The sequence below is a fragment of the Octopus sinensis genome, linkage group LG2 (assembly GCF_006345805.1).
Source record: "Octopus sinensis linkage group LG2, ASM634580v1, whole genome shotgun sequence".
Classification (NCBI taxonomy): domain Eukaryota; kingdom Metazoa; phylum Mollusca; class Cephalopoda; order Octopoda; family Octopodidae; genus Octopus; species Octopus sinensis.
Window position 1 is genome coordinate 59,022,758 of NC_042998.1, and position 15,211 is coordinate 59,037,968.

The window sequence follows — 15,211 nt, forward strand, 5'->3', positions numbered from 1 at the left end:
ATTACATTCATAGCACAGTCCCGGCAACAACACTTGAAACAAGGATCCTGTGACTGGATGCTACAACCTAGGGACCAATCTCCAGCCAAAACATGAGTTTAAACGGTGTGATCATTAAGCTAATAGAATTCTGGCTACAACCGCTTAGAAATTGTGATCAAATCGTGCCGAAATTACACAGACTTAAACATAAGTAAACATAAGTCATTTATATACATCATCTCTCTTTATAACTCATACTCATTCCTCCATTTTTTTTTGCTCTTTGTTTATGTTAACTATCTAGTATTAGCTTCTCATACACCATTTCTTCACGCTAAACCACATTATTCTGTATAGACTTTTTAAAATATATTATACTACGTATTGATTACAACGCTTAAGTTGAATTTACATTTAGTATTGTCTTCTCATTGGACATTTCTCCTACTTACTTGCCCTACTCAGCATATTTGGATCTACAATTCTAATTTCCATACTTATCTATAGAGGGAACGTTTACGATATCTCTTTATTTATATCTTCAAATAACCGCTCAGGCCATTAGTTATGGTTCAATATCCGACATGACTCCCATTTCTTTCTCACACATATACGAATATGACTCTCCTAGATCCAATTTTTTCTGCTCTATTCTTCTTTAAGTTTCTTATATTATGGTTTCTTTCCTTTCTGCACTAAAGAGTACGATGATATTTATTTTATTTTATTCAATCATGAATTTATATTCTTATATCTTTGTACAAAACGATCATCTGCAAGAAATAAACTTCATAAAAATTTTAACATGTTTCCTCCATTTTTAACGAATTCGAGGGGATTTATGGTACTTCATGCCATAAATTCATCATACATTATATGCAAATAATACTTTCATGCCTTCGCAAATTTACGCCCGTAAACTCTCAGCAATGAAGAATCAACATTAGAAATTTTTGGGGGAAACCTCCAATTAAAGGACGAATCCACATTGAACCTGTATAATCATATATATGTATATGTATATATATAATAATATATATATATATATATAATATATATATATATATATATATATATATATATATATATATATATATATATATATATATGTATATATATATATATATATATATATACGTATATATATATGTCATCATTATCATTGTTCGACCGTGGTCGAGACAATGGAATTTACTATGCTACGCCAAACTCCACGGTCCATCATAGCATTACGGAAGTCCTGTTGCTGGATGCCTGTATTCCTGGAGATTACGTCAGGGTAGGAGAGTGTGCGCCCTCTGGTATCGCGAGTAGATGGCTTCCAGAGGAGAAGAGTAGAAATTGCCTCGTTTAAGGCTCTACAAAAATGTCCAGCAAACTGGACTCTCCTAACTTTCACAAGAGATGATACAGGTGGTAGTCTCCCATATATTTGTACTTTGGTTGGATCACGTTTCCACGAGAGATTTAGAGCTCTCATAAGGAGGCGAGTGTAAGTTCCATCCAACGGCCTCTCAAGCTTCTTTGATAACATCCAGATTTCTGAGCCATATAGGCGCAGGAGTGGCTGTGTGGTAAGTAGCTTGCTTACCAACCACACGGTTCCGGGTTCAGTCCTACTGCGTGGAACCTTGGGCAAGTGTCTTCTACTGTAGCCTCGGGCCGACCAAAGCCTTGTGAGTGGATTTGGTAGACGGAAACTGAAAGAAGCCCGTCGTGTCCTGCGTTGCTGTGTTTTTTTCTCTTTTTTTCTGTGTTTTCTTGTTTGGATTAACTATATATATATATATATTTATATATATATATTGTATATATGTGTGTGTGTTTGTGTGTCTGTGTTCCCCCCCAAAAAAAAACAACGCTTGACAACCGATGTTGGTGTGTTTACGTCCCCGTTACTTAGCGGTTCGGCAAAAGATACCGATAGAATAAGTACTAGGCTTACAAAGAATAGATCCTGGGGTCGATTTGCTCGACTAAAAAAAGCGGTGCTCCGGCATGGCCGCAGTCAAATGACTGAAACAAGTAAAAGAGTATAGTAGAATTGGTTCGGCTGTGGCTATATATATATGTATATATATTTTTTTTCTCTCCATTTTTTTCACTCTTTGTTTTCTGTGTCCCTTTCTGTAGAAGAGCGTAGACTCGAAACGTAAAAGACTTTTTCTATTCCTGAGCGTTATACTAATACATCTGTTTGTTTTGTACACCATCTGTCTTCGTCTTTTGTTGTTTTTTTCGTAAACTCTCCCTATATATATATCTGTCCCTTTCTCCTGTCTTTTGTCCTCACGTGGCCGCTAGCCACTGCTGGGCGCCCTTTTCGTTCCAGCAGTCGTCGAAGCAACACGTTTTTGTTCGTCTCCCGCGGCCATAAGGCACAACTTCATAAGCCAGCCCCAACTCAACTCGTCCTGTCGTAAGACCCTTGTTCTACGTCCTGGTTTTGTTTTGTTTTTTATCCTTACCGTTATTGTTTTTACGTTTTTGTATTCTTATTCGTGCTTTCCTTATTGTTGTCACGTATTCTGTATTTTTATTCGTGTACATCTTTCGTTTTCCGTCCTTGTGTTGTATACATTCGAAGCTTTCTTCCAAGGGATCTAATGCGCTTGGCTTAGATTTCCCTTGGGGGCTGCCCAGATCGGAGCAATCTCAAGATTAATCAGCCGAAATTGCGAAGATGATCTGGTTCTTGACTGATGACTGAGGGCTTCGAATGTCCCGTCCTGTGGTTCTTGTGTCGTCTCCTTGGTGTTTCTGTTCTTGTCCATGTCTGTATTTATTTTTTACTGTTTATATATATATATATATATATATATATATATATATATATATATTCATATATGTATATATATTTATACGTATATACATGAATATATATGAATATATACATACTTATATGTATATATATGTATATATGTGTGTGTATATATATATTTATATATATACATATATATATATATATACATATATATATATATATATATATATAATATATATATATATACACAAATTAGTAAATAAATGGCACAACTAAGTACCGATATTTACTGGAAATAGCGAACGTAAAAATACGACGCTAAAGTGTAGCTTCACCGCGTATGTATTAGTAAAAATGCGTGTGTGCAACAAAATAGAGAAAAAAACCGTCTTACCTCCAGGGAGAACATCTGAAAGATGAAACACCCGGAAAATGGATAATGTGGTACCTGCAGGTTTCAGGTTTTGCAAGATATGTCTCTCACCCATATTTGCTTTACCTTCTTCAGCCAAACATATACCAAGACGAAACTACGTGTGTATCGTTGGTGATTTTCTTTCTCCGTGTTCCCTTCCTTAGACCTTTCCTTTTTCTATGTTTCTGACGAAGAGCTCTGCTCGAAACGTTAAATCCTCCTTCTTTCTTTCCTTTCCTGAGCGTTCAATAACACAATACTTGTTCTGCGTCCTCCCGTTGTCGTGTTTTCTCTGTGTATTCATGTTTGGAGTAACTATTTATATATGTATATATGTATATATACATGTATATATAAATATATATATATATATGGTGTACCCCTACCATCGTTTGACAACCGATTTTGGTGTGTTTATTTCCCCATAACTTAGCCGTTTGGCAATACAAACCGATAGAATCAGTACTAAACTTACAAAGAATAAATCCTGAGGTCGATTTGTTCGACTAAAAGTGGTGCTGCAGCATTGCCGCAGCCACATAACAGAAACAAGTAAAACAATAAAAAAAACTATGCTATCTTAATTCCGAGCACCGCCGGGTATCTCTGCTAGAATATATATATATATATATATATAAGTAGTAAACGCAAATGGCGGTAAAATTTTATGTAATGTTGTAAAAGATTACAGCATCATAAACAATATACCATCAGCAGATAAAACTTTAAACGGGTGAGATTTTAACAGTCGAGCCCAGCAAATGTTGCTTATGTCCAAGTCGACTGTTTAAAATCTTACATATTTAAAATTTTTACCAGACGATGGTGAATTGTATGTTATGATTTTATCTTTTACGACTGAAATACGTAAAATTCTGTCAGAGCAGCTGTCGTAAACTCCATTCGTGTTTTATACCTATGCCATACCTAAGATCTGCTGGTGAATCGGATCGATGGTTACAAATTGGAAATGGTACTGGCATATCTAACATTGCCCTGCCAGCACTTGAAGTCTACAGATTCACTTTATTTCACCGCGAGCTCTATGTGTTTGTAGCAAACCATTTTATGGAGTCTTACATGTTGATGTGCCTTGAGGCTTAAAGAATCCTTATGACTAACATACACACACACACACACACATGATATATACATATGTGTCTGTGTGTGTGTGTACATGTGCGTTCGCGTATGAATATATTCATGTACAAATGTCTATACATACATAACAGTAAAATCGCTTATATTGTTATACTGCTATGAGAAAGCTTTCATACGGCCTCTCCGTATATGTCGAACAAAGTAACTTTCTATAAGAATGGCATTTTTTTCCTGAATGCTGTAACTTTTATAAAACCAGTAGAAATTCTGCCTCTAATTTGTGTACTATATGATTGGTAGTAGTTTATAAATGTATTGCATATTTTTCAATAGTTTGATATTTGAAATGGCATAAATTCCACATAGGTAGTACTGGGTATATAGTCCTAAGAGATGACCTCTTTTAGAATTATATTCTTTGTTGTACACTTGTCATCTGTCCTACTTTGAGAACTGTCATTTACTAGTTTTATATTTACGTCAAAGACTAGACTCACTTCAGAAAGAGCCACATACAACTGTCTACGAGATAATACTGGTTTATTTCTCTTTCAATAATTTCAGTAACGCTGTTACGTCAGTGTTATGGAAACTACTGAAAATATAAAAAAAAAATAATGCTTATAGAGTAAACATTTGCAACTTGGATTAAATCAAAAATATGATTTTCCTATAATATTATTTTGTTACTGTATGACTAAGTTAGCAATGTTTAAACAAATAGAAATGCAACCGTACAGACTGGTTATGGCTAGGCTCGAACTCAGAACCCTATGAAGGAAGTACTGTAACTATCCAAATGAGCTAACCATTAACTTTAGCCATGCTGAAGCACCGTCTTAAGGAGCTTAGTCAAATCGCTTCCTGTATTTATTTTCAGCCTGGTATTATTCTATCGTTCTCGTTTTTCCCGAACCGCTAGTTAAAGGATATATGAATATTCCAACACTGACGATCAAAGGGTGAGAGACAACCGCAAACGCACACGCGACGAATTTCAAATCAGAATGCATTTGTCGGTCCAAGAACATAGCAGAAAATATTTGACGAAAGTGGAGACTGAACTCAAAATCACGTGCTTGCAAAGCGACGTTCTTAACCACACAGCCATGCCGGCGAATGTATAATTATTAAACAAAACAGTTAAACGTAGTTAAACATCTTAGGGACAGTATGCTTTGTATATATAAAAAAATTAGGTCTTCGATTTTGTTCTATAGTTATATTAGATATGAATAGCGTAGCAGATTATTATAGATTTATTTTGCTGACGCAGACCACCACGACTCGCCTTCGATTCTACTTTTTTTAGACTTTTAATTTTATTACACATACTTAAACTTACTTACATAGAGATACACAGACAACACAGACAGATAGGCAGGTACATGTGTATGTATATATATATATATATATATATATATATATATATATTTTTTTTTCTATATTTATCTTTTACTTGTTTCAGACAACAGACTGTTCCCATGCTAGGACACTGCCTTGAAGAGTTTTTAGTCAAATGAATCGATCCCAGTACTTGTTGCTTTTTAAAGCCTAGTATCCTATCTATTTATTTATTTTGCCAAACCGCTAGGTTACGAGGGCGTAAGCATGCCAACACCGGTTTTCAAGCGGCGTGGGTGAGGGGAACAAACAGAGACACAAACACACACACATACACACAGACGCACATACACATATTTATATGAATGTGTATACGATGGGCTTCTTTCAGTTTCCGTTTACGAAATTCACTGGCAAGGCTTTAATGGGCCCGATGTTATAGCAGGAGATACTCGTCCAAGGCCCCACGCAGTGGGACTGAACCCAGGATCAAGTGGTTGGGAAGCAAGCTTCTTACAACACGGCATATATATCTTTATATATTTATATGTGTATATAGTGAGGGCTCATGTTCAGGAGATACAGGGTTTTGCGAGTGTGGAATAAATTCTTAGTAGCCACCATTGTTCCCAAGTCCTTCCGCTCTGACACTGAGTAGTGGCGCCTACGGTGTCTCAAATATAGTCACGGAATTACCCTTAATGATCAGGTCCTTCAGCAATTTAACTACTCATCTAAGAGAAGGTAACTCAATACAAATCCCGCACCCTGATAACTACTGGGCTCGTGGTACTGCTTGCATCAGACCAATGCAAGCTTGAAGGACAAGCCAGTGGTACTGACTCTACAAAAAATACCCATTATAATTATAAACCCCTGCTGCCCTCTAGGGTAATTTTATGAGCATTTACAAGCGGCCAAGGGAACAATCCCTTACAGTAAATCTGGAGTGAGGGCCCAAAGGCATATATATGGATACGTGAAATGTATTTATTTGCCTTTCCTTCGTAGCGTCTCCATCAATGACTGAGATGGTTAGTGTACATGGGGCTACGTACTTACTTCGGGAAAAAAACCCACGTACAGCAGAGGTGATCAAATTACTGGCTCTGCAATACCGTCGGCCACCCATGAGAGAAAAGGTGGCTTAAAGCAAGTGTCATGGAATCATAATATAGGTAAGGATAGGTGACAAGTAATTCGGGTTTAAATGTCAGTCTTCTAAGAAACAGGGACATCAAGAAAAATAGAAAAGTGAAGATACAGCATTTCGGTGGGAGATATATTGACTTGATAGTATGTGAGTGTACGTATATATAAATAAAGAATATCTATATATATATATATATATATATATATATATATATATAATATATTATGATATATATATATATGTATGTGTGTATGTATATTTAATTTCGATTATAGGGGCTGTGTTAACCTCATGAAGGGATATTTTCACCCAAGGAAATACTGGTTCAATATGTAGTATTGTGGGGGAATTAATTTCCTTAAAATAATATATATGTATACACACACACACACACACACACACATATACAACACACCAACCATATATATATATATATATATATATATATATATAATATATTATATATAATATATATGTATATATATGTATATATATGTATATATATACGTATATATACACACACACCATATACATATATATATATATATATATATATATAGATATATATATATATATATATATATATATATATATATATATATATAAGAAACATACAGTTTTTATGCATCTCAAAGAAGTAAAAGAAAATGGAGGTTGGGAAGTTAATAATTGTTTATTATTAACAACAAATTAATCATCATCCCTTACAGCTGTTTCAATTTATTTTCAGTAAATATTAAGTAAATATTAAATTTATATGACCTGATCATAATATCTTCAGATGGAAGTAAAAATATACTCTTGGATGTTTTATGTGTTTATGGATTCATTATAGCAGACTCTGACGATATTATGCTCAGCTCATGTAACTTTAATATTTCCTTAATATTTACTGAGTGTTAATTGAAACAGCTGTAAGGGATGATGATTAATTTGGTGTTAATAATAAGCAATTATTAACTTTAACTTCCCAATCTCCATTTTCTTTTTTCTTATATATATATAACTTACTTATATATATATAACTTACGTGGTGTTTGATCATATAATAATATGAATGATATATAAATATACGCATATATACGTAGATATATATATATACATACCTACATATACATGTATGTATACATGAATATATGGGTACAGGACATCGAAAAAACGTTGAACACAATGAGAAACGAAAACATAAAAACAAAAACATAGAAATGAACATTTTTTGGAACAGCGAAAAAACCGAGAAGCGAGACATGATGCAACATAAAGAACATTCCCCTTCTTCAGTTGTCCCTATTTCATCTACTCCGCATTGCGAAAGCAAGGACAATACGCGACTTCGTTGAAACAGTCCTTCCCGCAAAGTAAATTAAATAAAATTTGAGATTTTTGCGGAGGGTGAAAGTGGTAACAAGAACAGGACAGTTAGAACAAAACAGTAAAAACAAACGTTGAGGGCTGTTAAGTCAAGACGATAGAAAAATTATTATGAACGCTAGGAAGACGAGCTTATGAGAAGAGACAGTATAAGAGGAGACAGTTTTGTCTTTAGGAAGGTAATGAGCAGAAAGATAGATTCTCTTTCGTCACGTGTCAGCGACGAGAGAGTCAAGGATGAGGAGTGAGAGAGAAGGAACGGCGAAGAAGAGAACCCAGTTACGACTGGGAGACAATTTCTGCGACCACATCACCCCTAACATCTGACCACCTAACTCCCCAGACTACAACATCCTTGATTATTATGTGTGGGGCGCAGTTGAGCGAGGGACCAACAAAACCCCTTGTAACACCAAAGATGAACTGAAGGCAAGGATTATGGCAGCATTCACCAACTTAAACAAGGAGACCATCCAGAAAGGTTGCAGGAAATTCCGAAGTCCGAAGTCGTCAGAAAGCCGTGGTTGAAGTTAACGGCGATTTTATTGAATAAATTTATCCTTTAGTATTTCAAAATAGTTTTATGCAATTTTGGTAAATATATGTGTTAAAATGATATGTCAATATTGCTTCATTTTTGCGTAATTTAGACGACAGTTTATTCACCACACCTTGTATATGTATATAAAGAAGTGTTATTACCATTATTAATGATAATAAGATGGATAGCAAGTTTTTAGACCTTTACAGGCAAAATATATGCTAAATTTAGATTCAACACACACACACACACACGCACCACGCACACACACACATATATATATATATATGTGTGTGTGTGTGTGTGTGTGTGTGTGTGTGTGTGTGTGTGTGTGTGTGTGTATAGATTTCAACGTGAGTGTGCGAGTGTGTGTATGTGACTTTGTCTCAGCTGTTGGCTCATTTGGAGTATGGGTGAGTTCGATTCCACTGCTCCCGTTTGTACCTCATGACGGGCCATCAGCTCATTAGGTATTGTAGAGAGGTGGGAGTCTAGTTCCTTTTCGAAAACATCTACGCCCACATTAAGTAACTTTCTTAACTTTTGTGGCATGGCATTGAAGAGATGTGGGTCATTGAACTCTAGGCTATTGCAGAACTTGTTCCTGGATTTAGATGAAGTGGATGATATATTTGGTACAATACAGTGGCATCCAGTTCTGGCATTTCTATAAATATATACACCTATTTAGATGTTTATATAAGCATATAGATATAGCATGTGTTAAATATTCTTTATACGTATTAAATGCATTATATGTACGCACGAGTGGCTGTGTGGGAAGTAGCTTGCTTACCAACGACATGGTTCCAGGTTCATTCCCACTGCGTAACACCTTGGGCAAGTGTCTTCTACTATAGCCTCGGGCCAACCAAAACCTTGTGAATGGAAGTGGTAGACGAAAAAAGAAAGAAACCAATAGTATATATATATATATGTGTGTGTGTGTGTGTGTGTGTGTGAGTGTGTGTGTGTATGTGTGTGTGTGCACGCGCGTTGTGTGTGAATGTTTGTGTGTCTGAGTTTGTCCCCCCACTATGACGCTTGACAACTGATGTTGGTCTGTTCACGTCCCCGTAACTTAGCGGTTCGGCAAAAGTGACCGATAGAATAAGTACTAGTTTTACAACAAATAAGTCCTGCGGTCGAGTTGTTCGACTAAAGGCGGTGCTCCAGCATGGCCGAAGTCAAGTAACTGAAACAAATTAAGGAATAAAAGAATATATGTACATATACATAAATACACACACACACACACATATATATATATGAATGTGAATATATATTATTTATAAAAATATGTATGTATGTGAGTGTGTATGTGTGTAGGTGTACCTATGTATATATTTGCGTATCTCACCTCGCACGTATGTGCGTACATACATCATACATACATACATACATACATACATACATACATACATACATAGTATTGTTAAATTGTTTCTTTTATATATATATATTTATATACATGTCTCAGTAAACTCAGGAAGTCAGCTAGTATAATCCCTCACACAATGTAATAGTAAGACAAAACTGGACTGGACTAGACTGGACTGGTATAATTTTATGTGTGTTTATATATATACAGGCGTTAGCGTGCTTGTGTGACTCACATGGTTTAGTCCGGGTTCAGTCCCACAGCGTAACAACTTGGGAAAGTATCTTCTACTGTAGATTCAGGCTGACCAAAGTTTTGTGAGAGTATTTGGTAGGCGGAAGCTGAAAGAAGCCTGTCGTATATATATATATATATATATAATATATATATATATATATATAGATTCTTTTATTCTTTTACTTTTTTTCAGTCATTTGACTGCGGCCATGCTGGAACGCCTTCTTTAGTCGAACAAATCGACCCTAGCCTGATTCTTATTCCATTGGTCCCTTTTGCCGAACTGTGAGGTTACGGGGACCTATATATATATATATATTTGTGTGCGTGTATCTGTGTTTGTGTGCATGCATCTCCACCATCACTTGACAACTGATGCTTAGGTACCCGTGACTTGACAGTTCGGCAAAAGGGACCAATAGAATAAGAATCAGGCTGGGGTCGATTTGTTCGACTAAAGATGGCGTTCCAGCATGGCCGCAGTCAAATGACTGAAACAAGTAAAAGAATACAAGAGTATATATATATATATATTCTTTTATTCTTTTATTCTTTATACATATAAACATACATACTTATATATATATATATATATGGGAATGTTCATGTATGTGTGTGCATGTGCATGCATGTTGTTCACGTTTATAAACATATATAGGTATATGAGTGTGTATGCGTGTGTGTTTGTATGCGCGCGTGTGTGTGCGCGCGCATATTTGTGTGTCGGTGTATATGGACCTGTTTGCGTGTTTCGGAGATGTGCTTGTCCAGTATGTAGTTTGATTCGAGACCTTGCTTTGAAACTAAAGCAAGTAGACGAAGTTCTTAAATTTATTTTGAACATATATCTATATCATAAGGAGTACCAATCACACTACTGCAACCAGTTCGCTTTGTTTACAATAATATACAATAACTAGTATTGAAATACACATAGACATATACACTTATGTACACGCTTATATATACATATATACATGTGCAAACATAGGCATATATATATATTACACATATACAATTAACATGTAATGTATGTATGTATATATATATATATATATATATATATATATATATATATATATATACAACATATATACGCGCATGTGTTGCTCCAGTATGACCATAGCCGCATATCTGAAGCGAATAGTGGACTGAAAGAATATCCATACATCATATATATATATATTTATAATTAATATGTAAATATGTATATATATATATATATATATATATATATATATATATATATTATATATATATAAGTGTATATATATATATATATATATATATATATATATATATATATATATACTTATCTTTAAAGGTATATATTTATGACTAATGCGTGTATAAATATGTATATATATATATATAGGATTAGGGTTAGGGTTAAGTATATATATATATAGAGAGAGATAATAGATAGATAGATAGATAGATAGATAGATAGATAGATAGATAGATAGATAGATAGATAGATAGATAGATAGAGTGATACATAGATAGACCGACACATTTGCTCGTACATATATATATATTATACACACACACACACTTATATATACATATATATAATATATATACATACACTCACACACCACACACACACATACATATAGATACTGTGATGTATAATGTCACTGCATCCATATCTATACATCTGTCTATCTATTTATCTATAGTATACACATACATGCTTGCGTACATAAGTACTTATTCTTTTGGGCCACCTTTCAGTTGAACCTCTAAATTAAGAACTTCAACACCGGTAGAGAGAGATGCACAGAGAGAGTTACTTAAGTACACACTCATATCTATGTGTTTAAGAATGCTTGCAAGTACACGTACATATGTATGTGTGTGTGCATATATATATATATACATGCATACATACATACACACACACGCACACACACTCACACACATATATATGTAAGTGTATGCATGTGTGTAGATGATAGGCAAGAAGATAAGTTGGTAAATAGATAAGTTTGAAGGCTGTAGAATTAGTATGGTATCTAAAATATATATCAAATATATAATATATACATACACACACCACACAGACACACATACACACATATATATATATGTGTGCGTGTGTGTGTTTGGGTGTATGTATGTGTGTGTGTATTATATACATATATATATATATATATATATATATATATATATATATACATGTATAATATGTATGTATACATGTTTATATACATGTATGCATATTCGCATCGTTTCTGACTTCCTTATCGTATATATACCCTTCCTGTTTATGACTGAAGCATGTGATTAAATCTTATATTTATCACCTATTTCTAACACACTGCATAACCTGTCATCACCGGCTCCCACACTCATTATTTACATGGTTACGACCGATGTACAATTTCTACTTACCTTTACCGGTAAATTGTCTCATAATTCATAGGTAACCAGCGGATCGGGGTATTGCATCCGTGTGTATAGTCTTTAACTAAAAAAAAAAGCAGGTTTCAACTGGGTAGCAAGTTAGTTATCCAACTGATCGACGTGGATCTTTAGCTTGTAGAATCCAGGAGTAGATACATTAGTAGCACATTAGTAGCACATTAGTAGAACGATGTCACCAGGATTTCTTGGAGATATACTCATGTGTAAAGTATAATTTACAAGTACACTTTCCACTAATTGTTGATAGCTTTGTATTTATTTATTTTTCTTTTAAGCTCCAGCAATTCTGATGGATCAAACAACTTGAAAGTTTTACAGTCGTGATTGTGCAGTTATTTCTTATTCAGACACAGGACAAGTAGGAGTTCAGTTTCCAAATTTCTTTGTTTAGATGTAATGGGTAATAAATAAGGGATATTTAGCTGCTATGTCTAGCACATGGGGAACCATTTACAAGGAAGTCTACGAGATGATAGAAGCTTTCACTCGCGTTGTTATAATTTTTTTTTCCTCCGATTGATCTTGTCCGAACTTATTCATGAGTAAAAGAAAGTATAAAATAAACGTGTTATATGTGTATGTATTTCGGTACACATATATTTATAAAAGTACGTGTGTGTATTTATAAAAGTGTTCTTTGTGGTGTGTATGTTTGAATATGTACGTGTGTGTAACAAGAATTCTAACACAGAATGTAGTGCGAACGAAATCTTGTACAAATATATTTCGCCTAGCTGGGCTGTGAAATTAGTCCCACGACGGCTTTTTTCGGTCCGGGGCCGGGATGAGAAATATTCATTCAACGAAGATAATTCTACGCTGCTTTCTCTTCGGTCTGTGGTATTTCTCTATTATCTACCGCTCTGTATAAATTTAGCAACTATGAAAGGCAAGCCATAACAAGCTGAACAAAACGTAACTTTTTTTAAAAATAAAAGTAAATAGAAAATAAACTTCAACAGCAACAAGGAAGAATAATAACGAATGAAACTTCTTGTACTAGTCGGCTTTTAAAATGTAAATTTTAGAACAATAAGCACCTAACGACAGGAAAAGCAGTGCGTGATGTCAATGGGTATTTATGGAAATGAAAGTGTGCGTAGCTTGAAACCGTGCAAGAATCATTATGCCGTAGGTTTCGTTCGATAACAGATATTCGATGAATGGGACTACCCCGCCGAAGATGACCACAACAGTGACGGCGACGACGATGATGATGATACGATGGCGAGAACGAAACTAACAACAACAAAAAAATAACGACGACAGGCACATCAACAATAAGAACAAAAACAGCAACAACAGCTACTACTACTACTACTACTACTACTACTACTACTACTACTATTACGACGACGACTACTACTACACTACTACTAATACTACTACTACTACTACTATTACGACTACTACTACTACTACTACTACTACTACTACTACTACTGCTGCTGCTGCTGTACTGCTACTACTGCTGCTACTACTACTACTACTACTACTGTTGCGTCGATAATACAACAACCGTAATAGCAATAACAACAGCAACAGAAACAACAACAAAAACTACTACTACTACTACTACTACTACTACACTACTACTACTGTTGCTTCTGCTGCTGCTACCGTGATGACAATACAACAACCATCATTGCGATAACAACAGCAACAACCTCAAAACTGACGATATCAACACCAGTAACGGTTACAACGACTATCACAACGATAACAACAACGACAACAACTATATGGCAGCAAAAACTTCAATAACAACAATAACAATACCTAGAGCAAAGACTACAAAAACAACTACAATAATGGCAAAAAAAAAATTACTATAAATTACTATAGGCGCAGGAGTGGTTGTGTGGTAAGTAGCTTGCTTACCAACCACATGGTTCCGGGTTCAGTCCCACTGCGTGGCACCTTGGGCAAATGTCTTCTACTATAGCCTCGGGCCGACCAAAGCCTCGTGGGTGGATTTCGTACACAGAAACTGAAAGAAGCCCGTCGTATATATGTATGTATATATATATATATATATATATATATATATATATATATATATATAATATATAATATATATGTTTGTGTGTGTGCGTGTGTGTGCGTAGGTGGTGTGTGTCTATGTTTGTTCCCCCAACATCGCTTGACAACCGATCCTGGTGTGTTTACGTCCCCGTAAATTAGCGGTTCGGCAAAACAAAGACCGATAGAATAAGTACTAAGCTTACAAAGAATAAGTCCTGGGGTCGATTTGCTCGACTAAAAAAGGCGGTGTTCCAGCATGGCCGCAGTCAAGTGACTGAAACAAGTAAAAGAGTATAACAAAAAAGCTACAATATCAAAAGCGATTCACACACGCCGATGTAGAAATTCAACTTTGCATCCATTCCATAGCAAAATAATTCAGAAATATTTGTTTGACGTTACAGTAGTTCATCACTGGGGTTGTTTAGAAGAATTTCTCGGTGACTGTTTTGTTGTTGCTGTTGTTG

General features: G+C 35.0%; 1 protein-coding gene across 1 annotated transcript in view; it reads right to left on the bottom strand.

The window, feature by feature from the left end:
• Positions 1–14,003, bottom strand: part of LOC115232578 (alpha-1A adrenergic receptor-like) — a 236,751-nt gene extending 222,748 nt beyond the window's left edge. Inside the window, exon 1 of the mRNA XM_029802541.2 lies at positions 12,687–14,003. The gene's annotated coding sequence lies outside the window, so the exon portion shown is untranslated. The remainder of the gene's footprint in view (positions 1–12,686) is intronic.
• Between the last annotated feature and the right edge of the window lie 1,208 nt (positions 14,004–15,211).